We start from the raw sequence: 20731 nt of genomic DNA, 5'->3' as shown, positions 1-20731 counted from the left end.
TTCGGAACTTGCAAACTAGAGTGCTGACACGCTCCAAAAACACTCTCTCTCCCCCCACACTCCCTGTCACAATCCACCCCACCCCCGTTTTGAAAAGCACATTGCAGCCACATGAATGCTGGGATAGCTGCCCATAATGCACCGCTCCCAACACAGCTGCAAATGTTGCAACTGTGGCCACGCCACTGTGCTGGCGGCTGTCAGTGTGGACAGACTGCAGTGCTTTCCCTACTCAGCTGTATGAAGACAGGTTTACCTCACAGCGCTGTACAGCTGCAAGTGTAGCCAAGGCCTTAGAGGCATTTATCTGGCATCGGGGAGAACTCCCTATGCAACATTGCCCTGTAGGCTTCCCACACATTTGGCTCTTCTCCTAAAAGTGTTGTGCTTTATTCAGGGTTTTTCTTGCAACTATTGCTGCTCTATGGGAGGACACAATCCCTGCATAACATTATTCTCAAGTCCCACACTATTAAAATTCCTCTAGTCTTCCTGACACCAGATGCCCAGTCCTGTTTCTTTGCTCTCCCCAAACTGCACTGCAACTGTGCCCCCAAATCTTAAAAAAACCCAACGACAATATGTTAGGAACCTGGCTGTATCATGATTATAGTTACTTCCAGATATGTTACAGCTGCTGCTTCTGCGAGAGATCCATTACCATTATCTGACAGCATAAGGGATGGTAGGAATACAGAAGATAAATTATCTGACCTTTTCATCTAGACAGACAATAGATGGTAAAAATGCAGCGAGTGAATTAAGATCTTCATGATCCAAAGACTAGTAATGCCTTTCAGCAGAAATCTGTGACTCTGAAAATTTTGCCTCAGCATGTATTCAATTCATTTCTCAGTATGTCATCTCTATGGGCAAAGGCAGGGAGTCAGGCTTTACACTCCAGAATAGTCAGGAAAAGTGAAAGGAGGGAGAAGGAAAGTCCACAGGAGTCCACACTGTTTGGATGAAGGGGCCAGTCAAATTGTGTTTCTTGATTCATACTTTGCAGCAGCTTACTACTTTAGCCTTGACAATAGAAGCCACAAGTACATACTTGCTGTATATGCTTTGGATTATCCTACCAGGGCACCCACTGAAAGAGAACTATGAAAATAAAAATTGGAGGTACGTTTCTCATCTATTAATAACTCTTCACTGTAAAATTGCAAACAAATGGAAACAGAAAGAAGTACCAAGCATACTCTGCAACAGCATAGTCAGCAACCAGAAGCTATGAACTCTTTGGATCAGATCCTCAGCTGGTATGTACTGGTGTAGCGGTAATTACTGCAATGAAGCTATGCTGATTTATATCAGCTGAGAATTTGGCCTTACATTTTTTTCTAGAGAGACTACTAAGAGGGAAATAAATAATTCTGTAATAGTTACTTAACTAAGTCTGTACTATCAACCAATTAATAATACTTATATGAGATGCACTTGTTATATATAAAAAAGACTGAATTAGAGTGTTTTCTCCTCTTGCTTGGGTTGTTTCCTATTAAATTATAAACTTTTGGAAGACGAGGAAATTTGATTTTTATAAATAAATAAGTACCTAAGTGGGTTATATGAGTAAGGATTTAAGTTCTGCATCAACTTGTTCATTATAAAAAGTAAGTGGAAAGCATGAGGACACTAGTGTGACAGGACTCAGTGTTTTGGGACTTAGCGGAGATGGCTTGAGTTTGTTTGCCTTCTTGAGGAGATTAGAATTAATTTGTTCTTATCACGTGTCATCTAGATTTGCACATTGAGCTAATAAAGCCAAATAATGTGCACGAATATTAACTTAAAATGAATTAACCTTGGCCATTTTTACACCATTTGTGTTTGCTTCTGACAAAACATTCAACTCTTCTGGTTTTCTGACAGGATGTTCACAGAAAACAAATTTCAAAATGGATTTCAGTAATCAGTATAAAAATGCTCGCATTCGCCTTTCCTCAGGGAACTCAGACAAAACCATGTGACTAAGCTGATCAATTGCAATGAATGGTGGGGGACTCTGTATTGGGAAGCAGTGGCTCTGAACAAAGATGTGGGGTATAATCAGCTGAGCATGAGCTCCCAGTGAAACGTTGTGGGCAAAAGGACTAATGCGATCCTTGGGTGTATAAACAGGAGAATAGGAGTAGGGAAGTTATATTACTTCTGTATTTGGTCCTAATGTGATTGCTGTTGGATACTGCATCCATTTCTAATGTCCATACTCCAAGACGGATGTTGAGAAATTTGAAAGGGTTCAGAAAAGAGCCACAAGAATGATTTAAGGATTGGAAAACATACCCTGTAGTGAAAGACACAAAGAGCTCAACCTATTTAGCATATCAGAGAGAAGGTTAAAGAGTGATCGATTACTGTCTATAAGTCTCTACGTGGGGGGACAGAAATTTGATAATAGAAGGCTCTTCAATCTAGCAAAGAAAGATATAACAAGAGACTGGTAGTTGAAGCTAAACAAATTTATAGTAGAAATAAGGCACACATTTTTAACAGTGATGGAATTAACCACTGGAATTGACCCATGGGTGTGGTGGATTCTCAGTCACTGGAAATATTGGATGTTTTGTCTAAAAGATGTGCTCTAGTTCAAACAGGAATTAATTCAGGGAAATCCTATGCCTGTGTTGTGGAGGAGGTTAGACTAGATGGTCACAAGGATACCTTTGGGTTTTATAATCTTTGAACCTATTAATCTAGCTCAACATTAGAATATTCTGTGATTGATCCACAGATAAAGACTTTAAAAAGATAGATCAAATATGTTTCTCATTTGGATATTTGTGGCTATTCCATGAGCATAGCAACAAACTAAACGCGATGACTGAATTATTCATTGTGCATTATTGCTCATCTCTAATTTCTGGTAGTACCTGCAGAGAAGCAGTCCCTGGGGTATGAATTTGATGGATATATGACTCTTTCCATATGTATAATCCCATATATAAGAACGGGCTAAAACTCTTGAACTTTTTGAGATTAATACATTTTTAAATAAAAGACTGCTCTTGATGTATTATCAGTTTCTTAGTTTTATCCCTATTTCTCCCTTCTGTTTTGATAGTAACAGAACAGCAGAGTAACACCAATTTATAGTGTCATGAGATGGCATGCCTGGGGAAAACGTCTCTGTAATGCACTAACAATAAGATTGCTGCATTTAGGGTCTGATGTTGCTCCCCAGGAAGCCAATGGCAAAACTGCTATTGACTTAATGAGTGCAGGGTCAGGATTTTAGTTTCCATAAGCCTGAAGAGGCATTATATGCTTGGCTCAGTTGGTATACAGATTGTAGGAACTGAAATATTTAGTTCTCCCAGAAGTACCATTAAAATTTAATGTTTGATCTGACATCTCAAATTGCAGGTCAAATGCAGGTCAAAACGTTTCTATCCAAATGTAATGTAGGCTCCTTCCCCTTCCCACGGATTCTTGCAATTTTCCTCTGAAACTCCACATTGAAATAAACGTGATTTTTACTTTATATGGAAAGAGGGAATGAGAGTTGTCAGAGATGCTAAATGGAATGATAAAGCATTTTATGCTATTTGCCTGTATATTTAAAGGAAAACATATTTAAAGCCGAGGAAAACTTAGCAATTGACACCGGCTCATATTGGTTCTTTGAAAGTTTTTTGGTAGTAGTTCAACCTCTGAGTTGCTCAATGCTTCAGCAAATGAATGGTGGCACCCTACTAAAAAAATACTAAAGGAGGCTACTGAGAGAATTTTGCTGAGGGAATTGCTTTAGGGACTTATATGCCATAGGCAAACTAGAAAACGTCTGTCTTTCAGTAGCCTGCAGTCACTCACACCAGCAACATTAATCAAACATGTAGCTATCCCTAGACAATACAATATACTACATATACTAGAGTCAGTGGTTAAAGTAGATTGAAACAGGAGGAGGAACTTTTATTGTACCAGACAAGGAGGAAGGAAAGCTATAGGGGGTGCTGCTTGACAAAGCCAGGAACAGGATGATTCCCTTCTGCCTCCACACCACCCTTTAAGCACAGAGTAGAACCAATTCTGAATCTATCTGCAGGTAAACAACCAGCCCTATGTGTAGAGGAATTTGAATGACTCTGAATCAGTTTGGCCATCTTCATGAATCATGCAAAATTGCACTAACATATATATTTATATACTAATATAATACACACAGAGACACTATGTATCTGTTAGAAGGAATTGTGACACATAGTATATGATAAAAGTAATGGATTTAGGAAGGGCAATGGCTTTAAACAGGTCATTTAAGTTTAGAACCCCCCCAGGTCTGTACTTGCAAACTGAAGCCCACTTCTCCTCTTCCATCCTACTGCATTATCCCCACTGCTTGGGTGGGAAAGTGTTGAAATTCCACTTCTCAGCATATAGCCCACTAGACAATCACAGTTATATATTAAGACATAGTCCCAAGCTGATTTAACATTCTAATTGTATCTCATGTTCCTAAACTTCTGATTCATTTATCATTTTTTTTGCACCACCTCCTTTTGGGATTCCTTTTAATAAGTTCACCTAAGTCAGCTGGAAATGGAGCACATCGTTTTTAGCTCCATGTTCCTGATATATGTTTCTGGAATGGGTGCTTTATTTATCACTGCTTGTCTTTATGAAAATCTTGGCGTTCGTAGCAAATATTGATGTATTACTCAAGTAACTGAAGCTGAAGTAAAATGTATAGTCCATTATTGCAATAATAGTCCAGAGGGATAATGCAGTGCTGATGCCATAAATAACAGGAGATTGTTATTGTTCTGTGTCATCATAGCAATGCTGAAGTTCATTTGCTATAGCTGTGTTTATAGTCATATTTATCTCTCTTTCTAGCTTGCTATCCAATTACTAAGTAGCAATTGTAATAAAATGAGAAAAAGAAAATCCTCCAAAGTACATGTCACACTATTCTCCAGCTTTTACTGGGAAGAAAATGAAATGAGGAGATATTAAAACAGTAGTATTTTTTCGTGTCACTCAGTGGTGATAATTTTTTTTTCCTGACTCTGTTGTGTGGTAAACTCTAGGAAACTTTTGTTGTGCTCTTATCATTTATAATTGCAAGCACCACCATCTCCCACTTGTGACTGCAAAACATCTGTATGGCATCAACAGTAACGGCTCACACAAATGAGTAATATTAAGAGAGCGTTTAATGGATTTATTGCTGTCTTCTAAAGCCTGCCCTCCTCCCCTGTGCAGAGAAACGCACAAAGTCTGTTGCCAGGACACCATCCACAGCAGTAGAGGCAGGTGGAGCAGTTAGGGGGCAGCCAGATTATATGTTATATCTATTTGATCATCACTACATCCTTGCTGCCAGGAAGTCATGATGAACATTCCCTAGAAGAGAATGCTTATGAATTTATGGAAGTTGTCACTGGTGAGGTGATCTCTGATTTTCTGCCAATAAAATGCTTAAACTCTATCAACTATTACATGTTCAAGCTTGGATCAATAAATATTACAATTCTTAGCATGACTTTGTCCTACCCTTGTCTGAAATGTAAAACTTTGAAATTGGGACAAAAAGAAACAAATTCTGTGCTGGTGGATAACATCTACACAGTCAGACCTTGTCTACACTAGAGAAATATACAATTCAAAGATCAGTTCTATTCCGCCTCACAACCACATACTGTAACTCCTCACTTAACGTTGTAGTTATGTTCCTGAAAAATGTGATTTTAAGCAAAACGATGTTAAGCAAATCCAATTTCCCCATAAGAATTAATGTAAATGGTGGGGCTAAGTTCCAGGGAAATTTTTTTCACCAGACAAAAAACTATATATTATATAGATATACAAACAGTATACATTTTAAACAAACAATTTAATACTGTTCACAGCTATGATGATTGTGAAGCTTGGTTGAGGTGGTGAAGTTAGAGGATAGAAGAGGGTGGGATATTTCCCAGGGAATGCCTTGCTGCTAATGATGAACTAGCACTTGGCTGAGCCCTCAAGGGTTAACACATTGTTGTTAATGTAGCCTCTCACTCCACAAGGCAGCAGGAATGGAGGGGAGGGGAGATAGCATACAGACAGAGACAGACACATACCTTGTGTGTGGGAGACAGAGAAATGCATACTGCCCCTTTAAGTAAGCTGACCCACTCTTAAGCACATTGTCTTGGATCAGGAAGTTGAGACAGCAGCTGCTGCCCCAGGCTCGCTCTCTGTCTGTGTCCCCACCCTGGTCTATATGGAGAAGAAGGGGTAAGCAGGATGTAGGAAGTGGGACAACCTGATACTAGCACCCCTCCCTCTCCCCCCCACCCTCTGCACAGCAAGCAAGAGGCTCTGGGAGCAGCTCCAAGGCAGAGGGCAGGAGCAGCACATGGCAGTGGGGGGGGGGGGAGGGACAGCTGCAATTGCTAGACTGCTGGGCGACTGCAGCACAGGGAACTTAGGGGAGCGGGGAGCTGATAGAGGGAGCTGATAGGGGGGCTGCCGGTCCACCCTGGTTCCAAGCCCCCACCAGCTACCTGCAACAGGCTGCTCTTCCTGCAAGCAGTAGACAAAGCAGGAGGCTGCCAAAAGACATTAGAAGGGAGCACAACTTTAAATGAGCATGTTCCCTAATTGATCAGTAACGTAACAACGAAGCAACGTTAACTGGGATGATTTTAAGTGAGGAGTTACTGTACAAATATACCTCCAATGGTTTACATGCATGCTGTATTCTTGTTAGACTGGATTTTATTTCAGTAGGACTAAATACCAGTAAGAACTGTTTCAACCTGCCCTGGTTTAGTGTCAATGTGGACAGGTTGTAGCTGTCATAATAGCACAAACAGTTCCAGAAGTCCTCCCAGGGATATCCCAGAATGTTCTGGCCCATTCTTCAGTGGCAACTGGGAGAGCTCAGAATACTGGCTCTGTCACCTGTCAGGCTAGCTGCATGCAGGACCCAGAGCCGATTTCTGCTCTCCTGGCCCCTAAAGTACCCCATTCAAGCCAGGCCCAAGAGCACCTGACATGGAGCTCAGCTGTTCCTGGCTCTACCCAATCCTTTACCTTCTGAACATGAATTCCTGTGCAATGAAGATAGGGCTTCTGCTTTTCAGTTTTAACTAGTAAACACTGATAAAACAACCCTGATACAAAACAAACAAACAAACAAAATAGAAATCTGTGTTTATCCAGTAAACACCAGAAAAACAACAGAAATGGTTACTGGTATCTAAGGGCTGGTCTCCACAGAGCAGTAATGCTGACTACAGGGGTATGATTTGTAAAGCACACTAACACATTGAGCATTAATTGCTCTGTGTAGACTATGTTGCTGCACACTAAAGGTTCTCTAGTGTGCTTTAACATAGTTCTGTTTGAAACAAAGAGATTACTCAGTACAGTAAAAGAATGACCATACTGGGTCAGGCCAATGGTCCATCGAGACCAGCATTCTGTCTTCTGACAGTAGCCAGTGCCAGATGCTTCAGAGGAAAAAAACAGAACAGGGCAATGAGCAAGTGATTCATCCCATGTTATCCGGTCCCAGCTTTCCGGCAGTAAGAGGTTTAGGGATGCCCAGAGCATGGGGTTTCATCCCTGACCATCTTGTCTAATAGCCATTGATGAACCTGTCCTCCATGAACTTATCCAATTCTTTTTTAAACTCAGTTATACCTTTGGCCTTCACAACATCTGCTGGTACCGAGTTCCACTGGTTGACTGTTCATTGTGTGAAGTACTACCTCCTTTTGTTTGCTTTAAATGTGCTGCTTATTCATTTGAGTGACACCTGATTCTTGTGTTGTGTAAGGGGTTAATAATACTTCCCAGTTCACTTTCTCCACATCATTCATGATTTTATAGACCTCTATCATATCTCCCCTTAGTCAACTCTTTTCTAAACTTAACAGTCTCAGCATTTTTAATCTCTCCTCGGATAGAAGGTGTTCCATACCTGTAAGCACTTTTGTTGCCCTTCTTTGTATCTTTTTTAATTCTAACATATCTTTTTTGAGATGGGGCAACAAGAACTGTATGCAATATTCAAAGTGTGGGCGTACCATGGATTTACATAGGGGTGTTATGATATTTTTTGTCTAATTATCTATCCCTTTCCTAATGGGTCCTAACATTATGTTTGCTTTTTTGACTGCTGCTGCACGTTGAGCTGATATTTTCAGAGAACTATCCATGATGACTCCAAGATCTCATCCTTGAATGGTAACAGCTAATATAGACCCCATCATTTTCTATGTATAGTTGGGATTATGTTTTCCATGTGCATTACTTTGCATTTATCAACATTGTATTTCATCTGATATCTTGTTGCCCAGTCACCTAGTTTAGTAACTCTTTGTAACTTTTCACAGTCTGCTTTGGATTAACTATCTTGAGTAATTTTGTATCATCAGCAAATATTGCACCTCATTATTCACCCCTCTTTTCCAGATCATTAATGAATACGTTGAACAGCAGTGGTCCCAGTACAAATCTTTGAGGGACCCTGCTATTTACCTCTCTCCACTGTGAACACTGACCACTTATTCCTCTCTTTGTTTCCTGTCTTTTAACCAGCTACTGATCCATAAGAGGACCTTCCGTCTTATCCTATGACTGCTTATTTGCTTAAGCGTCTTTGGTGTGGGGCCCTGTCAAAAGCTTTCAGAAAGTCCAAGTACACTATGTCAACTGGAACAAACTTGTCCATGTGTTTGTTGATGCCTTCAGAGAATTCTAATAGCTTGGTCAGGTGGTGAGCCGTGTCAACTCTTCCCCAACATATCATGTTCATCTATGTGTCTGATAAGTCTGTTCTTTACCATATTTTCAACTACTTTGTCTGGTACTGAAGTTAGGCTTATAGGCTTTTATTGCCAGGATCACCTCTGGAGCCTTTTTAAAAAAATCGGTGTTACATTAGCTGTCCTCCAGTCATCTGGTACAGAGGCTGATTTAAATGATAGGTTACATACTATAGTTAGTAGTTCTGCAATTTCATATCTGAGTTCCTTCAGAATTCTTGGTTGAATACCATCTAGTCCCAATGACTTATTACTGTTTATCAATTTGTTCTAAAACCTTCTCTTCTGCCACCTCGATGTGGGACAGTTCTTCAGATTTGTGACCTAAAAAGAATGGCTCAAGTGTGGGAATCTCCCTCACATTCTCTTCAGTGAAGATCAATGCAAAGAATTAATTTAGCTTCTCTGCAACAGTAGGGTTACCATACGTCTGGATTTTCCTGGACATGTTTGGCTTTTTGGTCCTCAAATCCCATCTGGGGGGAATTGCCAAAAAGCCGAACATGTCCAGAAAAATACTGTCAGCTTTGTTTTGCCGGCATCCCTGCCCCAGTCCCCTGCTTACCTTAGAGCGGCTCTGGCAGGCTGCGAGCTGCAGGTGGATTTCCCTGTGGTGGCGGCGGCAGCTGCTGCTGCTCCCCCCAGACACCTCAGCTTTGTGTAGCCGAAGAGCCGAGCTGCCCGAGCGCTACCGGCTTCACGGTTTGCCGGGCAGCCCCCAGACCCTGCGCCCCCGGCTGGGCACTTCCCCAGTGCAGCCGGAGCCTGGGAGGGGAAGCGCCCGGCCGGAGGCGCAGGGTCTGGAGGTCTGGGGGCTGCCCGGCAAACTGTGAAGCCGGTAGCGCTCGGCAGCTGTTTCGCGTGGCTGGGAGGGAGGAGGGGGAATGCGGGGCACTCAGGGGAGGGGGCAGAGTTGGGGCGGAGACTTTGGGGAAGGGGCAGAGTTGGGGCGGGGAAGGGGCGGGGCCAGGGCCCCATAGAGTGTCCTCTTTTTTTAATGTTTAAATATGGTAACCCTATGCAACAGCCTTGTCTTCTTTGAGAGCTTCTTTAAAACCTTGATTGTCCAGTGGAATCACTGATTGTTTGGTATGCTTCTTGCTTCTAAAGTACTTTAAAAATTGCTATTACTTTTTGTATCTTTTGCTAGTTGCTCTTCAAATTCTTTTATGGCCTGTGTAAGTATATGCTAATTATATACTACTGCAATGAGAAATGTATATAATACAGAAACAAAAACTCCTGAAAATCACTGATTTTTGGACATCTACATAAAACTCAAAAATTATTCACAATAACCCCCTCCCAAAAATGAAATTAATAAAGCCCCCTAAACAGAGGCCCTAAGTAAAGAGGGCAACAACATAACTGTGAAATAATTGTAAAACTTTTTTAGTTAGGATCCTACAGGGGATCATCTGGAAAATACAAACAGCAACAACAAAAGGTGGTTAATTCATGGACATGCTGATACACTCATGTAGACCAGCACACATACACATGCATAAAGACAGTCATTCCCACCCAAACGTTTACTTTACTCAGGTTTCAGAGTAGCAGCCATGTTAGTCTGTATCCGCAAAAAGAAGAACAGGAGTACTTGTGGCACCTTAGAGACTAACCAATTTATTAGAGCATAAGCTTTCGTGGACTACAGCCCACTTCTTCGGATGCATATAGAATGGAACATATATTGAGGAGATATATATACACACATATATATCTCCTCAATATATGTTCCATTCTATATGCATCCGAAGAAGTGGGCTGTAGTCCACGAAAGCTTATGCTCTAATAAATTGGTTAGTCTCTAAGGTGCCATAAGTACTCCTGTTCTTCACTTTACTCAGGGTTGCCCTGGAGACTCAGATCCTTTCTGAGCAGTATCTCCTACTCTCCAGAGTGCTGAAAAAGAGAGAGAGAAAAAAATCCCAAAGCAGGATAATCAATGGGCATCACAGCAATGCTTCTCTCTCTCCCCAACTAAATCTACTTTCCCATATTGCACCAGCACTCATGTGTTGCCCCTCTTCATCTCTCCAGGACTGATACCAGGGTTCTGCCAAAATAGATAGGGGAAGGAAAGCGAGTAGAACTATATGGTTCACATGGGGGGGCCTGGAGGGAGGCATTCTGAGCAGATCTGGACTCAGGCGACTCCCCAGTCTGACTCTGAGGAGGGTACCCAAGTGAGAAAAGATCAGTTAGATCAGCTAAAAAAGCCAAGCATCCATAAGCAGAACTAGCAAAGACAATAAAAGAGAACAACATGAAAAAACAAAAATATAGACGGAGTGAAAAATGGTAAAATCAGACTCTCCCCCTTCTGGCAGGATGTGCTCTTCATAAGATATTTAGCTCCAGAGTTGGTCCAGCAGGAGGTCTAAGGGATCCACTGTCCCTTGTGTAGGGCATGCCCCCTCCCCTTCATAATGCAAGTATGGCTCCTTGTGCTGGACCAAGCCGTTTAAAGTAGGCAAAAAACAAACTTAGAACAATAAAGTGTGAACAGATGCAAATGTGCACTATGTACCATAGAAACTATACATCTGCTTCAGGGACCAATGCCAGGAAATTTGAGAAAGGTGCTCACATCGCATTGCATCTGAAACAGCTTGGAATGGCACCAATGGTGAGGTGGGACAAACCTGCAGTGGTTCAGAACATGAATCATCAGGGTTAGTATGGACACAATGAACTATTTCTATCCCACTGGTTCAGTTAGGAATCATTCAATTCTCTCTTGGAGAGACAGTTTCAGAGACTACAACTAGTAAAGGAGGTTAGTCAAAAACGAGCAAGTGATAACAGGACAAATGAAACCAAGCTAACTTCTTTTAGTCTGTGGGTTCTTTTCCATTTCATGCTGCATTTATTATTGTGTAGCTAATTAATTCAGAATGTATTATTAAGAGGTATGGAAAAACTTGCTCTGTTTTGGAACTGAGCTATCTACGTGTTCAATGGGAACATAAACACCTTGTTTCAATGAGATTCCACATGTTTTCACTACAGAGCTCTCCTGCCGTCTCTCGCAAGGAAGCTTTTCAGAGGAATTCACTTAGATTTCCCTGTAATCAATAGAGACACATGATATTTGTTTCATGCTACTCATGTCCTTGACTCACACATGGAGTTAATTTATTCACAAGCAGTAGCAAATCTTGCAGGGCTTCACGGCAGAGGATCAGCAGAAGAGGTTAACTAAGTCAGTGACAAGAACTGTGGCCATATTCATTTTGGGGGGTGAGAAGGGGAAGAAAAGGAGGGAAACATTTCATAGGATGTTCAAATTAACTAATGGTTATCAGCCTTCCTATTTTTAATTACACATTGTATATAAAAAGCGTCTCTTGTGGGACTACCTTACAATATAAAAGCATACTCAGTATGTCTGAAAGCGGTGTGTTGAAGTTCAAGTAAGCTGTGCTAAGGTATATGGAAACCTATCATAAATTGTCAGTTTTGCAGAATTAATTTTCTTTCACCATTATAAATCTTTATTGTAATCAGTGCAAATATTTTAAATCAAATAACTAAATTTCCCCCCTTGCGCATTAAGGCCAATTTGTGAGACTCTTACTCATGTTGAATAGTTCCATGGGCCATGAGTTGTCACATTGAAGTCAAGGAAAGGACTTATGAAGTAAGGTGAAGAAGGGTATCACAATCTGTAATTGTGATAATTTGTAATGCTGAATACATGTGCTGCCCCCACTGAGATAATTAATTGTGGTAATTAAATCTAATCTCAGTTCAGAGCCTGGAATCCCATTCAGAGTTGCCATCCCAGGGCAGAGCCGCCTTGTGTGGGTTTATGAATTTTAGGAGTGGGAATCAGTTAGTCCTAATTATATTTTGTTTTGCAAAGAGCAGGTGTCAATGGTGAGGTTAATGTGACTGTATTGTGATCATCTTATGGCTGGTGTTCCCCCCCCCCCCTTAAGCAATTTTAATGCATAACATATTTCTAACCAGTTTTGTATACACAGAATATACCTTTATATGCTAAAGGTGTGTATAATTCCAATTCATAGTGAAGATTCTGCAGGCTTGATTCTGCTTCATGCCAAAATATATCAGGAGTAGCTTCACTGCTATCATAGAGTTACACTGATGTTAATGAAATCAGATGTAGTCCCCTAGGGATCTGGTTTTTAAAATTGGGTGTATGCATGAAGCAGTCCAAAATGCACAAGCAATTACTTGCATAATTTACAAATCATTGGCTATTTTGTCAGGCAGGTTTTTTTATTTGCACATGGAATGGCAATAAATTGTGCCCAAATTAGCAAACCTTACCATAGATTTTTCTTCTTCTTCTTCACAAAGATGATATGCTGTTTGGTTAGAGTACCCACTGTGCAGTGAGTTTTCACATAAGAACAGTAGCTAATTAATTCATTTTATCATCCATTTATCAGTGTGTTATGTAGTCTCATGGTCAATTCATATGTTATTTCAGCTGCCTCATCTTCCCACCCCTCCCCTATACAATTTGTCTGTTTTGTTCATCTATCACATTTTATCTTCTTATCTGCAGCCTGTAAACTGAGGCAGGGGTTGTCTCTATTGTGACTTGTTTGTACAATGCCCAGCACAATGATTCTGAATTGAAAGTTCCTAGGAACTACCACAATCCCAATAAATAATAATTCATGGGATTAATTTGAAATAATTGCAGAAAACCACTGATGTTTTTTTCTGCTACTCAATTTTCCTTCTCATTAAAAAACCATGTATTCACTTAAATCATGCAGTCCAAATTATGGCCTCATTCCAGCAAGGCACTTAAACAGATGCTTAACTTGGGTGTTTTGGCTCTAGTGCTATTAAATAAAAGTTTTTGTTTCAAAACTCTTTTCTTGTGATGAAAAACAGCTCAACTTTTTTTGCTTAAAGTTAAAAGGGAAAAACTCTTCAGATAGAAACTACACCTGGAATATTTCAGCATACAGGATGAAATGTTAGATAAATTATGAGTGACTCAAAAATCCTCAATTGCTGGAGATGGGACACTAGATGGGGAGGGCTCTGACTTAATACACAGAATTCTTTCCTAGATATCTGCCGGAGGTCTTGCCCACATGCTCAGGGTCTAACTGATCACCATATTTGGGATTGGGAAGGAATTTTTCCCCAGGTCAGATTGGCTGAGACTCTGGGGTTTTTTGTCTTCCTCTGCAGCATGGGTCACAGATCATTTGCAGATTTATGTCTTTAATCCATGATTTGAGGATTTCAGTAACTCAGTCAGAGGTTAGGGGTCTATTTCAGAGTGGGTAGGTGAGGTTCTGTCACCTGCTATGTGCAGGAGGTCAGACTAGATAATCACAATGGTCCCTTCTAACCTTAAAGAGATAATCACAATTGTCCCTTCTAACCTTAAAGTCTACAAGTCTATGAGATTGTAAACAGGGGTTACAATAGAAGATGTTTTGCAATTTTATGTATAGCACCTGGAACTGGTGCCCAATTATATGATGATAATGTATGGACATAAGATATTGCAGCACTGTTGTTGATCACTGCTTAATATCTATTTGCTCTCTACTGTGGATTACTGAGAGATAGTGACAGCATTGCTTCAGCATGTTCCTTCCAAAACCAAAGAAGGCAGAAGAAATATTTTAGTATAAATTAGCATCAGACACCAAAGATGCATGATGCTCCAATCTGCTTCAAATGTTCAGATTGAACAGCTGCCATTTCACATGATAGCAGATGTCCCAGCTGACACACACACCAAACCCTCCCCCCAAAAAACTTTAAACTGAGGAATTATGCCACATATTGTCATTACATTAACCAGCATAGAATTGCATAGATTTTTAAAATCAGATACCACTCTTCATACACACAGGTACCTCTTCAGCAGAAGACTCATTTTATTAAAGAAATAGAAATGTTTGCTGGCAAGACGTTGGGATTTTGTTGATTTTCTGATAAGGTCTGGGAAATATGATAATCTGGGTCATCAGTATTTTGTCTTTTTGTTTTTGTTTTTGTTTCTAACGCTCTCTGTTGAATGCAGCTTCCCAACCTTTTTTTTTCCCCCCCCCCCTCTCTTTTTTTTGGTATTTCCAGACACAGTAAATACATTTGTGCTTTTTTCAGTTCTGTAGACAGCCTATTGAGTACATTCATACTTAGGATCTGTAACTTATTTTAGATTTTTACTTATCTCCATCTTTCAACATTTTGATTTTATCTCAACATATTATAATAATACTGATACCACAAAGGCATAAACATGAAACTGAGGTTATAGAAAAGGCTTTTGGCTGTATGTTATAGTCATCCCACATCATTCTGGGACTTCCGCTTTATTAGCTTTTTAGGTCCCTCTCATTTTGACCCCAATTCAGTGAAGCATTTAAGTATGTGTTTAAGTCCCATTGGCTTCAATGGGACTTAAGCACATGCTTAGCTGTTTTCCTGAATAGGACCCTTTGTCTTTTCCTCCATATGTTGTCCAACATTTGAACCTTAATATGTTGCAATGTGTTTGTATATTATTTTGTGTGAAGAACATTAACTCTTCTAAGGGTACCTGGAGAAAGTGGAATTTCATATTTGTTTTTGCATTTCTAATCCTAAATTTTAAGTTTGCTTTGCTTTTTACTTTTGGTACAGTCTCAAAATCACTTCTTTTCTAGCTGACACCAATTTATTGGCCATTTAGGAATAATATATCATCACTGGGCCAAATTCTGCCTACAGCTGTATGTACATATAACTCCCACATACTTTAATGAGAATTACATGTTCATAACTCGCTGAAGAATTTGGCGTAGTTTCCTCATCAGTATTGATGGGTAAGCAAAGTATTTGGAGGAGAAAGGAAGATACTCACAGAATATCAACATCCCCAGTTTATACAATTTCTAGAACCCTCTTAAATTATAAAATACTATCTTTTACATCATTTTCCAAGTAGTTACTTAGGACAACCTCACGAACGACCTTTCCAAGGGAATTTCCATTCAATTGTACAACTGACAATTCTGCCATCACAGACCGTATATTCCAGTCCTTACGCAGGCATAAGTTCCACCGAAGCTAATATTCGTTGAACCTGATACTATAAACATATCAGAGGGAAGAGAGGAACAGCTATCATTTGGTTCTTTTACTCTCATCAAGTTCTTTGTGAAAACAAAACCTAGAATTCTGATGGTCGTTTTAAGTCACAGCTTCTGTTCCCAAAAGTGTGTTCTGGTTTTATAGGGCAAAAGGTAAATCTTTTTGGAAGATTTTACAAAATGTAGCAGCCTGGCTGCTGTATTTGTTTGTTACAGACTGTGGATGTAATAGAATCAAATTATCTTTCAAGCATACTTTCTTCATAACATACACCTACCCCTAAGCAGTCAGAATTATAATGCCTTATGTTCAACTGTCCACATGAATATCAAATACCTTTATTAACATTGTTGGCAGGTTGTTAGAACAGATTCACTGAATACACACTTTCAGTTTATTCTTAGCCAAACAGCTCTGCATAAAAGCATATATTCATAACTTAAAGTGATTTAAGTCACTCAGCAAAAAACTTTTATAAAAATATTTAATTACTTTTTATAATATGTCATTTATCCATGACAGAATTCAATAAAAACACTTGCGCTGCTAGTGAGGAGAAAGTGTGAATAACAATTTGATTTGTGCTTACAAACACACTGATGCCTCTAGGAAACCTGGAGAACCAGACTATTTAGAAAGAATTTGGCTTAGATACATAAATATGTTTTCCAGTGGGGTGGATCTATTCCTCATTCTGAATTATTAAATCTATGTGCATGAAAACAGACTATTTGATGCTTAAAATTGTAATTAGAGGCGACATAAGAGGTAAAATATAAACATTTAAAAATAAGTAAAATCCAATAAAACAATAAAAAAAAAAGTCAATAGTGATAACACTATTTATTATTTTAAACTCCTAAAATGTGTGTTAGATAAAGCCGGTCAAAATTTTCCATTAAAAGCTTTTCTTCCCCTTTCAAATAGAAAATGGCCTTTAGACAAAATAGAAATGTTTGAAAAAAAAATCAAAAATCAATTTTTGTAAAAATAATTTTTCTGGTTTTTGGTTGACAAAGCCACATAAAGTCATTTCCCAACCCGTTTGAGTGCTGTACATCAGACCTGAAAAGCCGAGCCCCTATCCCAGAAAGATTACTGTCCACTGCAGTTTCGTCCAAGTGGGAAGACACTTACACCCATGCAGGCTCCGTGAAGTCAATGGAGCAGGACCTACATTTTAGATGTGACACAATTAGTATGTGTGGCAAAGACAAGGGGAAAAAAAGCTAGGAGGATGAGGTTTGCAGTAATGTGATCACATGGTTAATCAGTTTTGGGAGTGCAAGTTTTGGTGGTTCTGGAAGATTTTTTTTTTTTTTTTAAAACAACAACAAAGTAACTAAGATGAGAGCGAAAGAGAGTTTTAATGACTAATCTATGGTGGCCAGCACTGCAGAAATGAGGAAGGATTTAAATGACATAAGGATTATTGCTTGGCTGACCAGAGTAAATAGAGCATTCTCTAAATCAGGGAGTGGATGAAAAAAGGCTGCAAAGATTCCTGTAGGAAAAATGGAATATTAAAATTAATGGTTTGTTTGCATTTTCATCCTGCAAGGGAAGTGGGAGAGGGAGAGAGGGCTGCAACAATATCTCCTTTCTTCCACTGGATGTTATACAGAGAGGAAAGCATAATGAAGCTGACCTCTGCTGTCCAGGTAACTAACCTTCTTCACTGCATCCACTGTAGGGGGAAGAGAGCAACCTGGTAATGAGTTGGGTAAGGGAGACATGAGGTCTCCTGAGAAACTAAAGGCTTTTCTACACAGAGAAATTGACCAAAATAGCTATTCTGGAATAACTATTCCACTAGAGCTGGTCAGGAATAACTTCTGTAATGGGGTCTAAAAAACCCATACTGAGCATAGACAGATAGGGAAGGAGAACCTCTTGTGTTTACAAGCAAGCAGTTTGACCACACCCCCACACAGTTGCCAGTCAAGGAGACAGGCACCCACAACTATAACCAATAGAGGGAACAAGGCTTGCTATAAAGGGGAGAATAGACAAAAGAAAGGGGAGGCACAAAGGCCTGGGACAGCAAAGGGGAGGCAGCCTCCAGGAAAATAACCAAGAAACAGAAGCGGACTGTAAGTCTAAAACTGAAGGACTTCTAGCCTTAATTAGAGGGAGGGTCCAGGAATTGACCCGATTGAAGACAAGCTAAGGAGGATCAGTCAGGAAAAGCTGGGGCCCCTCAAAAGCCCACACCAAGGGACCATGACACTCCCCATATGGGCACTCTTATTAAGGGATAAGAGACAGTGTCTGCACATGGAGCTATTCTGAAATAGCTATAATGCTTTAAATTTACTCCCTATTGTCGTCTGTAATAACTTTCCCATGTAGACAAACTGTGTTGAGTGCATTTAGGAGAGAAACAGGGGAGTAAGGTTTTCAAAAGCACTTATGTGATTTAGGAGCCCAAATTCAATAGACTTTCAAAGTAACTATTGCTCCTAAATTACCTAGGTGCTTTTGAAAATCCCATACATAAAATTTAGCTTCATGAAGAGCAGAAAAGAAGTCCAAATTTCTTGCTCGAGGTATAGTCAAGGTCCATATCCAGAGAAAACAACAACAACAACAACAACATTAAGTAAATAAAAAGATTTTGGGATCCGTTCAAAAGTGTCTGGCAGTCCGGATTTGGCCCATAGTCCGCCTATTGACTCCTCCTCTTATGGTAATGCTAAACCTGTAGATCCACTTGAGTCACAGGCCTTCAGTGCAGTCTTTTTTAAGTTCTGCCTGATGAAAATTATGTAACATGAGGAGATCTGACTCTGAACACTGTGGTGAGATGACTGAGCGAAGATAAAAGTTTTGCTGAGGTATGGCAATTGGTGCTTCCATGCAGACTAACTGGTGAAGGCTTAAGGACTGTGATAAGACTGAGGTAATGTTGAATGGGTTAGGAAAAGCAACCAGAAGAGTTATGAAGATTATAACAGTGCATCTGACAGAAGGAGTACTTCCACCATTTGTGATGCATGTGGGAAGCTTATTCAATTGTTGGCCAATCCTTGATGCTAACATAGCAGCTCTGGCCTGGAGTGGTGTTTATCATCAGCACCTGAAAGAGGAATGCCAATTTACCTGATACAGTTATCCACACATTTGCACTAGGCTACTGCAACTGTTCAAATGGAGCAACACTAAGAATCCAGAATCTTAATTTAATGCAGAATGTGGCTGCTCATTAATTAAACAGTACTTTATGTAAAGGGCTCTAATCTGAACAGGCTGCTTATTCATTTCAAGGTGTAGGGTAGGAAATTGGTTATAATTTATAAAACACTAAAAGATTTAGGACTTGTCTACCTAACATTTGCAAGTTCCTCTCCCTCAATATGACAGAGTCATAACTGCAGTTAGTGGAGGCATCTCCAGCTAGCAGCTCTCTAGTTAAAAAGGAAAGGAAATGACAGGGTATTTTCTATGAGTCGTTCTTGCCTCTGGAATGTATTCCCCTCCTTAGTCCATCAGCGCCTAGATTTATTAACATTTCAAGGGATGATGCAAAGTTCACATATTTAGAATGGTTTATATTTTGGTAACTATACATTAGTTGCTATATAGAGCCTACACCAGTATATAGAGGTATGGATAGGGGCTTCAAGCAAAATAAATATGAAAGAATATCTTGCTAGTTAAATGGCAGGTAATGCAAAGGAGTTTATTGCAACTAGAGCTGGCCAAACTGTTTATTATTAACAATATTAACTAGTATTGCTTGAAAGATGTTTTTGGTTCCCCCCTCAAAAAAAAAAAATTGATGAAAAATTTTGTGTCAAAATTCTTTAAAAGTTTTTGGAATTTCACTTAAAATCCAATAACCAAAATTTCAGTTTTGGTTTTATTTTATTGACAAACTCACAAAATGTATCCAAAGACAGACATTTTCCAATAAGCTGTTCATTTTGACAAATAAGCCATTTTTTTTATCAAAAAAGATTTGAAATGACAAATGTTGACCATCTCAAATACTAACTCCTCTTTGTTTAGTGAAGTGTTCATAACTTGATCCTGATTTTCTTCAGGTTTATTTGTTACTTAGAAGTATTTGCCAAATGAGTTGGACAAATAACCTTCAGACAATGGGTTGTTCACAAATGATTCACTCTTCATTATTTGCATTATGTGGTTGGTCATGGAGGGCCAGGTTCTGTTTTGTTCAGGACCCTTTAAGTTCAAAGGCAGTGGAAAACAGCCAGATCTGACTCTGAATATATCACCAGAGTAGGAGATGGCTCAGACGGCTTATGTACAGGGCTCCTAGCGTAGGGGATATGTTGGGGATGGGGCGTGGCTGAGCTATGTTCTACTCTGGTTCTTCCCAGCAGGCACATGTTTTCTTCTAGAACATTGTCAGGTGGTATAAATTACAATAGCCCCTGTGCTGCTTTAATCTACTCCAGGGTAAAGGGCTGGGAGGCATAAAAGGCTACCTAAAGTCTCCCATGCTCCTTGCACCACTGAGCAGAACCCCAGTACTATGACTGCTTCTTACCTCGGTGACTGGAATGTCAATGCACTTTTCTGGTACAATTTTCCAGACCAATAATCATATGTTTAAATTTGTGAAACTTTCAGCCTCCAGACGGGGTTCATGAACCCTGTCGGATAGTAGGGTGCTTGAAACTAACAACTAGTATGACCCCATGAAGCATAGCTAGTCAAATGCACTTTTTTGGCAAGATGGAGTTGATTCAATATTTTTAGTATTCAGACACCTCTGTTTGCACAGGCATTTATATCTTAGGAATGAACATGACCATACAGTCTTGGACTAAATTCTTTAGGTAACACTTACCCCTTTATGAACTCTCCCAAGTAAAATGGTAATTTGAAATGGCTGTTCCTACTGAAAT

The sequence above is a fragment of the Malaclemys terrapin genome, chromosome 3 (assembly GCF_027887155.1).
Source record: "Malaclemys terrapin pileata isolate rMalTer1 chromosome 3, rMalTer1.hap1, whole genome shotgun sequence".
Classification (NCBI taxonomy): domain Eukaryota; kingdom Metazoa; phylum Chordata; order Testudines; family Emydidae; genus Malaclemys; species Malaclemys terrapin.
The sequence above is the reverse complement of the archived record's forward strand: the minus strand, read 5'-3'. Positions refer to the sequence as shown.